The 13,661-nt window shown below is 42.5% G+C and overlaps 1 protein-coding gene across 1 annotated transcript in view; it reads left to right on the top strand.

Annotated features, from left to right (window-relative positions):
• Positions 1–13,661, top strand: part of CRYBA1 (crystallin beta A1) — a 426,252-nt gene that overhangs the window by 294,102 nt on the left and 118,489 nt on the right. The window lies entirely within an intron of this gene.

Genomic DNA, 13,661 nt, shown 5'->3' with positions numbered 1-13,661 from the left:
TTTTTTGCAAAAAACGTATCAACCAAATACCCTGTTTTTTCCATCTTTTTACTAGCACTTGCTGTCCACTGTGATTTTTTTGCAACAGTGTGTTTTTGGTTTTACTGTGCTTTTTTGTGTTTTCAAGTCTCTTGGTGGTGTGAACATGTCTCTACGGGCTTGTTCACTGTGCGCGCAGCTCATGGGTTCTGGTTTCATATAATTGTTTTCTTGTGTCTACAAGACTGGGGAGGCCTCCACCCCTCTTTTTTTCAGCTGTGCGCACAGGAGCCGTTCTGTCCAGCGTGTCCACATGGACATTCCTTTTCTGAATCCTGCTCATACAGGTATTGTACATATGACCAGGTTTTAAATACATCAGATAGGGATTACATACATTAGTTAGGACTGCTCTGATATGGGTATACCTTGACGTTTGGTAGAGCGGCTTAATATACATTTTTTGCAAAAAACGTATCAACCAAATACCCTGTTTTTTCCATCTTTTTACTAGCACTTGCTGTCCACTGTGATTTTTTTGCAACAGTGTGTTTTTGGTTTTACTGTGCTTTTTTGTGTTTTCAAGTCTCTTGGTGGTGTGAACATGTCTCTACGGGCTTGTTCACTGTGCGCGCAGCTCATGTGTTCTGGTTTCATATAATTGTTTTCTTGTGTCTACAAGACTGGGGAGGCCTCCACCCCTCTTTTTTTGAGCTGTGCGCACAGGAGCCGTTCTGTCCAGCGTGTCCACATGGACATTCCTTTTCTGAATCCTGCTCATACAGGTACAGTGGGGCAAAAAAGTATTTAGTCAGTCAGCAATAGTGCAAGTTCCACCACTTAAAAAGATGAGAGGCGTCTGTAATTTACATCATAGGTAGACCTCAACTATGGGAGACAAACTGAGAAAAAAAAATCCAGAAAATCACATTGTCTGTTTTTTTATCATTTTATTTGCATATTATGGTGGAAAATAAGTATTTGGTCAGAAACAAACAATCAAGATTTCTGGCTCTCACAGACCTGTAACTTCTTCTTTAAGAGTCTCCTCTTTCCTCCACTCATTACCTGTAGTAATGGCACCTGTTTAAACTTGTTATCAGTATAAAAAGACACCTGTGCACACCCTCAAACAGTCTGTCTCCAAACTCCACTATGGTGAAGACCAAAGAGCTGTCAAAGGACACCAGAAACAAAATTGTAGCCCTGCACCAGGCTGGGAAGACTGAATCTGCAATAGCCAACCAGCTTGGAGTGAAGAAATCAACAGTGGGAGCAATAATTAGAAAATGGAAGACATACAAGACCACTGATAATCTCCCTCGATCTGGGGCTCCACGCAAAATCCCACCCCGTGGGGTCAGAATGATCACAAGAACGGTGAGCAAAAATCCCAGAACCACACGGGGGGACCTAGTGAATGAACTGCAGAGAGCTGGGACCAATGTAACAAGGCCTACCATAAGTAACACACTACGCCACCATGGACTCAGATCCTGCAGTGCCAGACGTGTCCCACTGCTTAAGCCAGTACATGTCCGGGCCCGTCTGAAGTTTGCTAGAGAGCATTTGGATGATCCAGAGGAGTTTTGGGAGAATGTCCTATGGTCTGATGAAACCAAACTGGAACTGTTTGGTAGAAACACAACTTGTCGTGTTTGGAGGGAAAAGAATACTGAGTTGCATCCATCAAACACCATACCTACTGTAAAACATGGTGGTGGAAACATCATGCTTTGGGGCTGTTTCTCTGCAAAGGGGCCAGGACGACTGATCCGGGTACATGAAAGAATGAATGGGGCCATGTATCGTGAGATTTTGAGTGCAAACCTCTTTCCATCAGCAAGGGCATTGAAGATGAAACGTGGCTGGGTCTTTCAACATGACAATGATCCAAAGCACACCGCCAGAGCAACGAAGGAGTGGCTTCGTAAGAAGCATTTCAAGGTCCTGCAGTGGCCTAGCCAGTCTCCAGATCTCAACCCTATAGAAAACCTTTGGAGGGAGTTGAAAGTCCGTGTTGCCAAGCGAAAAGCCAAAAACATCACTGCTCTAGAGGAGATCTGCATGGAGGAATGGGCCAACATACCAACAACAGTGTGTGGCAACCTTGTGAAGACTTACAGAAAACGTTTGACCTCTGTCATTGCCAACAAAGGATATATTACAAAGTATTGAGATGAAATTTTGTTTCTGACCAAATACTTATTTTCCACCATAATATGCAAATAAAATGTTAAAAAAACAGACAATGTGATTTTCTGGATTTTTTTTTCTCAGTTTGTCTCCCATAGTTGAGGTCTACCTATGATGTAAATCACAGACGCCTCTCATCTTTTTAAGTGGTGGAACTTGCACTATTGCTGACTGACTAAATACTTTTTTGCCCCACTGTATTGTACATATGACCAGGTTTTAAATACATCAGATAGGGATTACATACATTAGTTAGGACTGCTCTGATATGGGTATACCTTGACGTTTGGTAGAGCGGCTTAATATACATTTTTTGCAAAAAACGTATCAACCAAATACCCTGTTTTTTCCATCTTTTTACTAGCACTTGCTGTCCACTGTGATTTTTTTGCAACAGTGTGTTTTTGGTTTTACTGTGCTTTTTTGTGTTTTCAAGTCTCTTGGTGGTGTGAACATGTCTCTACGGGCTTGTTCACTGTGCGTGCAGCTCATGTGTTCTGGTTTCATATAATTGTTTTCTTGTGTCTACAAGACTGGGGAGGCCTCCACCCCTTTTTTTGAGCTGTGCGCACAGGAGCCGTTCTGTCCAGCGTGTCCACATGGACATTCCTTTTCTGAATCCTGCTCATACAGGTATTGTACATATGACCAGGTTTTAAATACATCAGATAGGGATTACATACATTAGTTAGGACTGCTCTGATATGGGTATACCTTGACGTTTGGTAGAGCGGCTTAATATACATTTTTTGCAAAAAACGTATCAACCAAATACCCTGTTTTTTCCATCTTTTTACTAGCACTTGCTGTCCACTGTGATTTTTTTGCAACAGTGTGTTTTTGGTTTTACTGTGCTTTTTTGTGTTTTCAAGTCTCTTGGTGGTGTGAACATGTCTCTACGGGCTTGTTCACTGTGCGCGCAGCTCATGTGTTCTGGTTTCATACCAAATATGTGTAGATTTGATTTTTTTTTTATAGATTTATTTTGATTGGGGCGAAAGGGGGGTGATTTAAACTTTTATATTTTTTTTATTTTTTTCACATTTTTTTAAACTTTTTTTTTTACTTTTGCCATGCTTCAATAGCCTCCATGGGAGGCTAGAAGCAGGCACAACTCGATCGCCTCTGCTACATAGCAGCGATCTGCTGATCGCTGCTATGTAGCAGAAATGGAGGTGTGCTGTAAGCGCCGACCACAGGGTGGCGCTCACAGCCACCGGTGATCAGTAACCATAGAGGTCCCTAGGACCTCTATGGTTACTATTCTGAAGCATCGCCGACCTCCGATCATGTGACGGGGGTCGGCGATGCGATCATTTCCGGCCGCCCGGCCGGAAGTGGTGGTTAAATGCCGCTGTCTGCGTTTGACAGCGGCATTTAACTAGTTAATAGATGCGGGCAGATCGCGATTCTGCCCACGCCTATTACGGGCACATGTCAGCTGTTCAAAACAGCTGACATGTCCCGGCTTTGATGCGGGCTCACCGCGGAGCCCTGCATCAAAGCAGGGGATCTGACCTCGGACGTACTATCCCGTCCGAGGTCAGAAGGGGGTTAAAATATATATATAAATTTTCTTTTAATAGCATGAATACAACATTTTTCCTTTTAATGTTGGTAGAAGCAGAAGCAGTCAAGAAAATCTCGGTCCTAAAATTACTCTTTTCAACTGAAAATTATTTAGATTTGAGAGTCCTCAGATGGTTAAAAATTGCGAGCTTTGGAGACTACTCAGGTCTCTTCATCAGGCATAGAATAACACAAAATCTGAAGAGTCACATATTTATACACAGCAGAGCACAGAAATAATGCAATAGATAAGGCAAGTGATGTGAAGCAGAACTATCATTATGGGTGAGAAATAAACAGCTGTGGCCGTAAATATTGGAACATTTCATAGATAAGGAGAGTGAAAGTTTTATTGTCCTGTGATTGAGGTCTGGTCCAGAGTTGTGATGCCCCCACAAGGGCTGAGGAGCACGTTGATATAGAAAAATAGAAAAGTATCAACCACTGAAGACTTAATATTTCTCTATGTACTGGCTAATATAGTCCAAAGATATATATGTATATATCTTTCCTGTATCTTTTCAACTGGAAACTGGAAACAGTCTGTAACTACACCCCCATTTGCTGATACAAGGTTACTTAGATTCGTCATATTGGTTGATGCCATAAATCAGTGGCTGTGGCACTATTCATGTCTAGGTTAACACTGTGACCCCAAGACTCTTAATGAAGACAGATACATTTGTTATTATTTGTTAAATTTGCTCTCAAAGGCTTCAGGGATTTGGATTTATGACCTAAGGCCTTGGTCACACTAGGGTATAACATTGCCGAGTGCTATGTGATAAAATATCTCAGTGGTATTCTATGGGCAGCTCAGATCTGCGATTGTTTTCTCATGCCGATTCGGCAGCATGGAGCAATTGGCACCAAGACTCGACTCACTCACACCCATACACGTTTATGGGTACATCTGAAACATTGGACTGCACTCTGATGTCATCCCAGTGCAGTCTAATATACGCCAAATCAGACCATGGAGGAGATGGAGAAATTACTTTCTCAGTCTCCTCCACATCTGTGCTTCGACTCATGCAAGAGAATCGGAGCACTGACACTCGGCTCACCCTCGCAGCATATCACATGTGATGCTCTCATATCGGATGCCGTACGCTAGTCTATTTCCAACCTAATGTTAAGTCTGGGTGGGCGCTGTGATCCACCGAGCCTCGAATCGTTCCTCTTTGCTCCATCACCATCTACTGGTATCATTTATTACTGCATTGTTTAGCATTACTTAAGTTTTTACTTGTAAAACTCTATAAAATATTATAATTTGTTTTCTTTCTATAGGTCTTCAATAAAAGAATTACAATCAAGCGGGGCAGGGATGGGGTGGTTTAACAATTTAACAATTTTCTAGATTAAAGTAAATAGAGGATAGTCAAGTTTGAATGAAGATAAATATAAAAAAATATAAGTCTATGGGTCTGTGACAAACACGTACAGTACACGGGTGGCATCAGTGTATAATCTGTGTGCTATCCGTATTTAACACTGCAAGGTGTAAGAGAAGCTTTGTAATGAATTTCTTTTTTTTTATCCATCTGTGAAAAACACTGATAACAGACTGATGGAAAACAAAAAATGGACACACGAATGACACTGATGGTAAAAATGGACACACGGATGACACATTGATGGAAAACACTGATGGTAAAAATGGACACACGGATGACACACTGATGGAAAACACTGGTAGTAAAAATGGACACACGGATGACACATTGATGGAAAACACTGATGGTAAAAATGGACACACGGATGACACACTGATGGAAAACACTGGTAGTAAAAATGGACACACGGATGACACACTGATGGAAAACACTGGTAGTAAAAATGGACACACGGATGACACACTGATGACACATGGATGGTAAAAACAGGGATACGGCTGACACACTGGTGGTAAAAACAGGCACATGGATGACACACTAGAAAACACATAGTAAAAATGGACACACTGATGATAAATACTGATGGTAAAAATGGACACACCGTTGACACACGGATGACACTGATGGTAAAAATGGGCACACGGAAGACACACCGATGGAAAACACTGATGACACCGGTACTGTTTTTTAAGCCTAATATACAATATGCGCACAGACACATGTGTTTGTTTACAGTAAATATATAAAATAAAAACCTGTGTAAATATTTAACCCTTTTAGGACTGAAACATTTGTTATCTGCACTAGCTTTTTTTTCCCTTCTTCCAGCAGCCAAAACTTTGAGGTTATGTGTCCACGTTCAGGATTACATCCGGATTAGCTGCGGATTGAACACTCCGTACAACCGCAGCGTTCAATCCGCAGCGTCCAGATGTTACTGCATAGTGGAGGGGATTTTATGAAATCCCGTCTCCACTATGCGTGCGAACACGCATCCGGCGGCCCTGCGTTTCTGGACATGTGGTGCATCTTTTTAGAACGCAGCATGTCCCTTTACCTTGCAACGACAGTGTGTCGCCGCAAGGTAAATCACAGGGCCCTATGTATGGTGTGTGGTGATTCTGGATGTGTGCAATGAACACATCGGGGATCACTGCACGTATAGAAGGGGGCGGCGTTTTGGGCGGAGCAAGTTTTCTGCTCCGTCCAAAGCACCAGGAATCCAGAACGTGGAACCTTACCCTTATTATTTTGTTTAGCCTTATTATTTGCTGGACGAGCTGATTTTTTTAATGACACCATTCTCTTTACCATGTTAGGGCAGTCTCACACGTCCAGATAATTCCGGTACCGGAAATATCGGTACCGGAATTATCCGTGTCAGTGTGCCCGTGCATTTCTGTGGCACACGTGTGCCGCCCGTGTGCCCACTGGGTACCACACGCACCGTGCAGGAGACAGCGCTAAAGTTTAGCGCTGTCCCCTGCATCTGGTGCTGAAGCTGCCATTCATATCTTCCCTGCAGCAGCGTTTGCTGTAGAGAAGATATGAATAATCATGTTTAAAATAAAGATCTATGTGCCCACCCCCCTCCCACCCCCTGTGCGCCAGCCTGCTGTTCTTAAAATACTCACCTGGCTCCCTCGCTGGCTGGCGCTGCTTTCTGTCCTGGCCGTACCTTCTACTGTATGAGCGGTCACGTGGGGCCGCTCATTTACAGTAATGAATCTCCCATAGGGGTGGAGCCGCATATTCATGACTGTAATCGGCGGCCCCACGTGACCGCTCATACAGTAGAAGGTGCGGCCAGGACAGGAAGCAGCGCCAGGCAGCGAGGGAGCCAGGTGAGTATTTTAAGAACAGCGGGGGGGGGGGGGGGAGGGGGTCGCACAGGGGGTGGGAGTGGGGTGGGCACATGGATCTTTATTTTAAACACGATTATTCATATCTTCTCTACAGCAAATGCTGCTGCAGGGAAGATATGAATCGCGGCTTCAGCACCAGTGGGGGGGGACAGCGCTTACAGTAGCGCTGTCTACTGCACGGCACACGGACTGCACACGAACAACGTCCGTGTGCGGTACGTGTTTTACACGGACCCATTGACTTTAATCCGTGCGCTCCCACGAACACTGACATGTCTCCGTGTTTGGCACACGGAGACACGGTCCGCAAAAAATCAATGACATCTGCACAGATGCATTGATTTCACTGTGTCTACGTGTGTCAGTGGCTCCAGTACGTGAGGAAACTGTCACCTCACGTACTGGAGCCACTGACATGTGAAACCGGCCTAATGTAGTGAAAGACAGGGAAAAAAAAACCAAGATGTGTGAAATGGTTAAAACCAAAATGCCATAACATCATTTGGTTTTTTTTTAGCTTACCTTTCCTACTGATTTCAGTGTGTGGTAATAATAATTTAGCCAAATTATTCATCAGCTCAGTAAGAAATGACAAACATGTATGACGTTTTTGTGTTTTATGCTTTTTAGCTTATTTCGGTGAATATTTTCTTTGTTTATTTTATTATTAATGGTTTGTGTTCCCATTTTCTGATACCCAACACTTTTTTTTTTTCATTTTTTCGTTTGTTTTATTTTTTTGCCTCGGGTGAGCTGACATTTTCAAGTTTAGCCTATGACATTTTGAGAATTTTTTCTTGCATTTTTGGGAAGGATGTACATTGACGAAAAAAGAGCAATTCGATTTTTTTTATGCAGTTTGGCTTTTTGCCTTTTTTCACAGTATGGACGTTACAGGCATGAAAATACTGAATGTTTATTTTTTATTTCTTTGTTTTAAATTAGGGAAATGGAGGTTGATTTTTTCTTATCTTTTATCGCTTTTAAAACATTTTCTTTATCCATTTTCACTTTATCTTTTAGTTCCCTGTGGTGACTTGAACTTTTGATGTCTTGACATATATAATGCACTACTGCAGTATACAGTAAAATCGATGTTCTCTGCGGGCTGAGCTTCATAGGAGGAGGTAAATACCATCGATGGGACCTTAGTAGGCCCCCCGGTTGGATTGTAACCCATCAGTATACTGGAATTAGGTCCCAGAATGTGCTCCTGCCTGTAAAAAGTGGGGAATGAATGGAAAGCAGGGGAACGTAGCTACCTAGACTTGCGGTGCTGCGCCCCCTGCTGGCATAACCTCAGATGAACTCGAGCGTGAGAAAATATTCAGAAAATTCCCACGCTCGAGTTCATCTGAGGTTATGGCAGCAGGGGGCGCAACACCGCAAGTCTAGGTAGCTACGTTCCCCTGCTTTCCATTCATTCCCCAGTTTTTACAGGCAGGGGCGGCTGCATTAGCAAGCTCCTGCTTGTAAAATTATTTAACCCTTTCAGATGGATTTACAGTGTGGGACAAGACTGAATGACGAAAGGCATGGGACATTGTTGTTTTTTATGTTAACTTTGTTTCAGGTGACAAGGGTCTTCAATTGGATTGAGAGTATAATAAACTATTACAACACCCTGTGTCTTTATTTCAATAAAATACTTTTTTCCTAATGTCTGTGTGATATTAACCATTTACTACTATTGGATTAATATTGGATAGGTGTCTTATTGACATCTCTCCATTATTAACCTGGCTTAATGTCACCTTACAATAGCAAGGTGACATTAACCCTTAATTACCCCATATCCCACCACTACATGGGAGTGGGAAGAGAGAGGCTAAGTGCCAGAATAGGCGCATCTTCCAGATGTGCCTTTTCTGGGGTGGCTGGGGGCAGATGTTTTTAGCCAGGGGGGCCAATAACCATGGTCCCTCTCTGGGCTATTAATATCTGCCCTCAGTCACTGGCTTTCCCACTCTAGTGGAGAAAATTGCGCGGGAGCCCACGCCAATTTTTTCCGTGATTTTACCCTTTATTATAACAGCTAGAGCCCCCAAATTTTGCACACAGATACTTGGAACATTATTAGTGAGGAATATCTTAAAAAATAAGGGATATGAAATGGTTTACTGTATGTAAACCATGTCTCATATCCTGTCGGGTTTGGGAACGAGATAGCAAAAGCCGGCAATTGAATTACCGGCTTTTCTGCTATCTAGCGCTGAATTAAATATAAATACATATATATATATGTGTGTCTCACTGACATATATATATATGCATATATATATATACACATATATATATATATCTATATATATATATATAGATATATATATATATATACCTATTGTATGTGTGCAGACATTTATTTTAGCTATCTATTTAGCCTCTCATACATCTGTAAAACTCGCTAGTGTGACGCCGGCCTAATACTGCACAGTGCACAAAGAAATTAATTGGAAAGAATGTGTGCTGTGACGTTTTGCAGGTTTCTGTGACAGAAAACCCATTTTCAAGTATCCCGTTAGGTTATTTTAAATTTGCAAAGTGACATCCATCAGGCCAGTTTCCCATAAATTGGCAGAGTACAAAATGGGCACATAGATATACCCTTGTATACACCCTTCCTGAAACCCAGTGGTGGCGCTGTTGGTATCATGTTTCACTGCAGATTACAGCTGATCGCTGATGAGGGCTTAATAGCCATACAATCTGGTTTGTTTTCTTTCAGGGGACTTTTCAAACAAAAAGAGTTTTTGAAAAAGTGGACAACTGTTGCATGCATCACAGTATATGAAGGCGATACAAAGGAAACATGAGTTCTGTAATGCTGTAGATAAGCCCCCAGTGTATCCTGAAAGGTGAGAAAAAGAGGTTAGATTATACTCACCCAGGGGCGGACCTGCTGTGGTCCGATCCGATGGGCATTGCAGACCGTTACGGGGCCTCCTATCTTCATAGGATAATGTCCTCTTCTTGTCTTCACGCTGCGGCTCCGGCACCGGCGTACTTTGTCTACCCTGTTGAGGGCAAAGCAAAGTACTGCAGTACGCAGGCGCTGGGCCTCTCTGACCTTTCCCGGCGCCTGCGCACTGCAATAATTTGCTCTGCCCTCAACAGGGCCGACAAAGTAGGCCTGCGCTGGAGCCATAGTGTGAATACAAGAAGAGGACATCATCGTATGAAGATGGGAGGACCCGGACCACGACACCCATCGGACCGGACCGCAGTGGGACCGCCCCTGGGTGAGTATAATCTAACCTCTTTTTCTCATCTTTTAGGATACATCGGGGGCTTATCTACAGCATTACAGAATGCTGTAGATAAGCCCCTGATGCCGGTGGGCTTAGCTCATCTTCGATTTTGGGGGTGACAGGTTCCCTTTAACCTTCAAGAGCCTTTAATAAAGTGAAATGATAAAATTAGTCCAACCACAAGTTTGGTCATAACTATCAATAAATCAGTAAATAGATGGCACTTATAAAGGACTAGCTGAAGAGCCAGGCGTTGCCTGGGCATAGTAAATATCTGTGGTTAGTTATAGCACCTCATGTCTCTTATTTTCCCATCACGCCTCTCATTTTCCCAATCACATCTTTCATTTTCCCCCTCATATCTCTCATTTTCTCCCTCACACCTCTCATTTTCTCCCTCACTCCTCTCATTCCCCCCTAACACTTGTCATTTCGACCTCACATCTGTCATTTTCCGATCACTCCACTATTTTCCCTCACTCCTCTCATTTTGCACTCACACCTTTTCATTTTCACCTCACACCTCTCATTTTCACCTCAGTATATACATGTTTGTCATCTCCCTTATATATAGTATACACCTGTATGTCATCTCCCGTATATAGTATATACCTGTATGACATCTCCCCTGTATATAGTATATACCTGCTGTGTCATCTCCCCTGTATATAGTATATACCTGTATGTCATCTTCTATATATAGTATATACCTGTATGTCATCTCCTCCTGTATATAGTATATACCTGTGTGTCATCTCCCCTGTATATAGTATATATCTGTGTGTCATCTCCTCCTGAATATAGTATATACCTGTATGTCATCTTCTATATATAGCATATACCTGTATGTCATCTCCTCCTGTATATAGTATATACCTGTAGGTCATCTGCTCCTGTATATAGTATATACCTGTGTGTCATCTCCTCCTGTATATAGTATATACCTGTATGTCATCTCCTCCTGTATGTACCTGTATGTCATCTCCTCCTCTATATAGTATATACCTGTGTGTCATCTCTCCTGTGTATAGTATATATCTGTGTGTCATCTCCCCTTTATATAGTATATACCTGTGTGTCATCTCCTCCTGTATTAGACCTCGTTCCCACGTTATTTGCTCAGTATTTTTACCTCAGTATTTGTAAGCTAAATTGGCAGCCTGATAAATCCCCAGCCAACAGGAAGACCTCCCCCTGGCAGTATATATTAGCTCACATACACATAATAGACAGGTCATGTGACTGACAGCTGCCGTATTTCCAATATGGTACATTTGTTGCTCTTGTAGTTTGTCTGCTTATTAATCAGATTTTTATTTTTGAAGGATAATACCAGACTTGTGTGTGTTTTAGGACGAGTTTCGTTTTTCAAGTTGTGTGTGTTGAGTTGCGTGTGGCAACATGCGTGTAGCAACTTTTTGTGTGTCGAGTTGCATGTGACAGGTTAGTGTAGCAAGTTTTGCGCATGGCGAGTTTTGCGCATGGCGAGTTTTATGTGTGATGCCTTTTGAGTATGTTCAAGTTTTGTGTGAGGCAACTTTTGCATGTGTTGCAACTTTTGTGCATGTGGCAATTTTTCCGCGTGTGCAAGTTTTGCGTGTGGCGAGTTTTCCATGAGGTGAGTTTTGCACTTGTGGCGAGTTTTGCGCGTAGTGAGTTTTGAGCGGCGACTTTTGTGTTTCAACTTTTATGTGGCGAGGTTGGTGTATGTGTGGTGAAATGTGTGCTGAGGGTAATATGTGTTCAAGCACGTGGTAGTGTGTGGCACATTTTGTGTGTGTGTTCATATCCCCGTGTGTGGTGAGTATCCCATGTCGGGGCCGCAGCTTAGCAACTGTACGGTATATACTCTTTGGCGCCATCGCTCTCACACTTTAAGTCCCCCTTGTTCACATCTGGCAGCTGTCAATTTGCCTCCAACACTTTTCCTTTCACTTTTTCCCCATTATGTAGATAGGGGCAAAATTGTTTGGTGAATTGGAAAGCGCGGGGTAAAAATTTCACCTCACAACATAGCCTATGACGCTCTCGGGGTCCAGACGTGTGACTGTGCAAAATTTTGTGGCTGTAGCTGCGACGCCTCCAACACTTTTCCTTTCACTTTTTCCCCATTATGTACATAGGGGCAAAATTGTTTGGTGAATTGGAAAGCGCAGGGTTAAAATTTCACCTCACAACATAGACTATGACGCTCTCGGGGTCCAGACGTGTGACTGTGCAAAATTTTGTGGCTGTAGCTGTGACGCCTCCAACACTTTTCCTTTCACTTTTTCCCCATTATGTAGATAGGGGCAAAATTGTTTGGTGAATTGGAAAGCGCGGGGTTAAAATTTCGCTTCACAACATAGCCTATGACGCTTTCGGGGTCCAGACAAGTGACTGTGCAAAATTTTGTGGCTGTAGCTGTGACGGTGCAGATGCCAATCCCGGACATACATACATACATACACACATTCAGCTTCATATATTAGAATATAAAGTACAGAAGAATTTTATTCAATGCTAGTGGTGCTGTGGAAGGCAGGACATCCATCCATTTAGCCATCATTGCACTCTACACAATGCTTGCTCCTTATTCACATTAAGGACATTTTTTACACATGGTAAGGTTTTAATACTAGAGGTTTGGACCGTCCGGGTTGGGTACACCTAGGCACTGGTAACATGTTTTCTTACTTTTTTTAATCAAAAACGGTGAGTACCACGTTATTGATATGCACTACTGCTTTTGCTTACTTATAGCAGGGTATACACTCATTTTGCTTCTTTCTTAGGTTTTGTCTGTTTAATAGAATATGCTCCTACATGTTACATGTAGCACTAGCACTTGCTTATTTACTGTGACTTTTTTACAACAGAGTATTTTTTGACCTCTCTGTGCGCTTTTGTGTTTTTAAGTTCTTTGGTGGTGTGAACAGGTGCATACAGACTTGTTCGCTATGCAGGTGGCCCATGTGTTTTTGGTTTTATGTTACATGTATACCAATTTATACTCCAGTTAATTTCTTTCTGATTTGCTCTATATATTATGCTGCGTTCTGATGAAGGTCCAAGGATAGGACCAAAACATTAGATCTGGATCTTTGGGATTGTTTGAATTACATCTATTTTCTGTTATGGATTAGTACCCTACTCGGACACTTCCTCACATTTTCAGGGTGCCGTCTATTATTTCTCATCAATAAATCAGTATCTGTCTGCTTGCTAACTACGAGTGCCTTACCCTTTCCTTCTAATAAAGACCCTTTGACAACATAAAAGATAAAGCAGGTTGGAGCCTGAGAAGCAGGACACCAACAGCTGGGGCTTTCTTGAAGCTACAACCCACCACCTTCTTCCCCACAATTTATATATTTTCCAAAGGTCACCGGAGGAATTACTGCCCTATCAAAAGTTATCAATGT

This window comes from Ranitomeya imitator, chromosome 3 (genome assembly GCF_032444005.1).
Source record: "Ranitomeya imitator isolate aRanImi1 chromosome 3, aRanImi1.pri, whole genome shotgun sequence".
Classification (NCBI taxonomy): domain Eukaryota; kingdom Metazoa; phylum Chordata; class Amphibia; order Anura; family Dendrobatidae; genus Ranitomeya; species Ranitomeya imitator.
The sequence above is the reverse complement of the archived record's forward strand: the minus strand, read 5'-3'. Positions and strand labels throughout refer to the sequence as shown.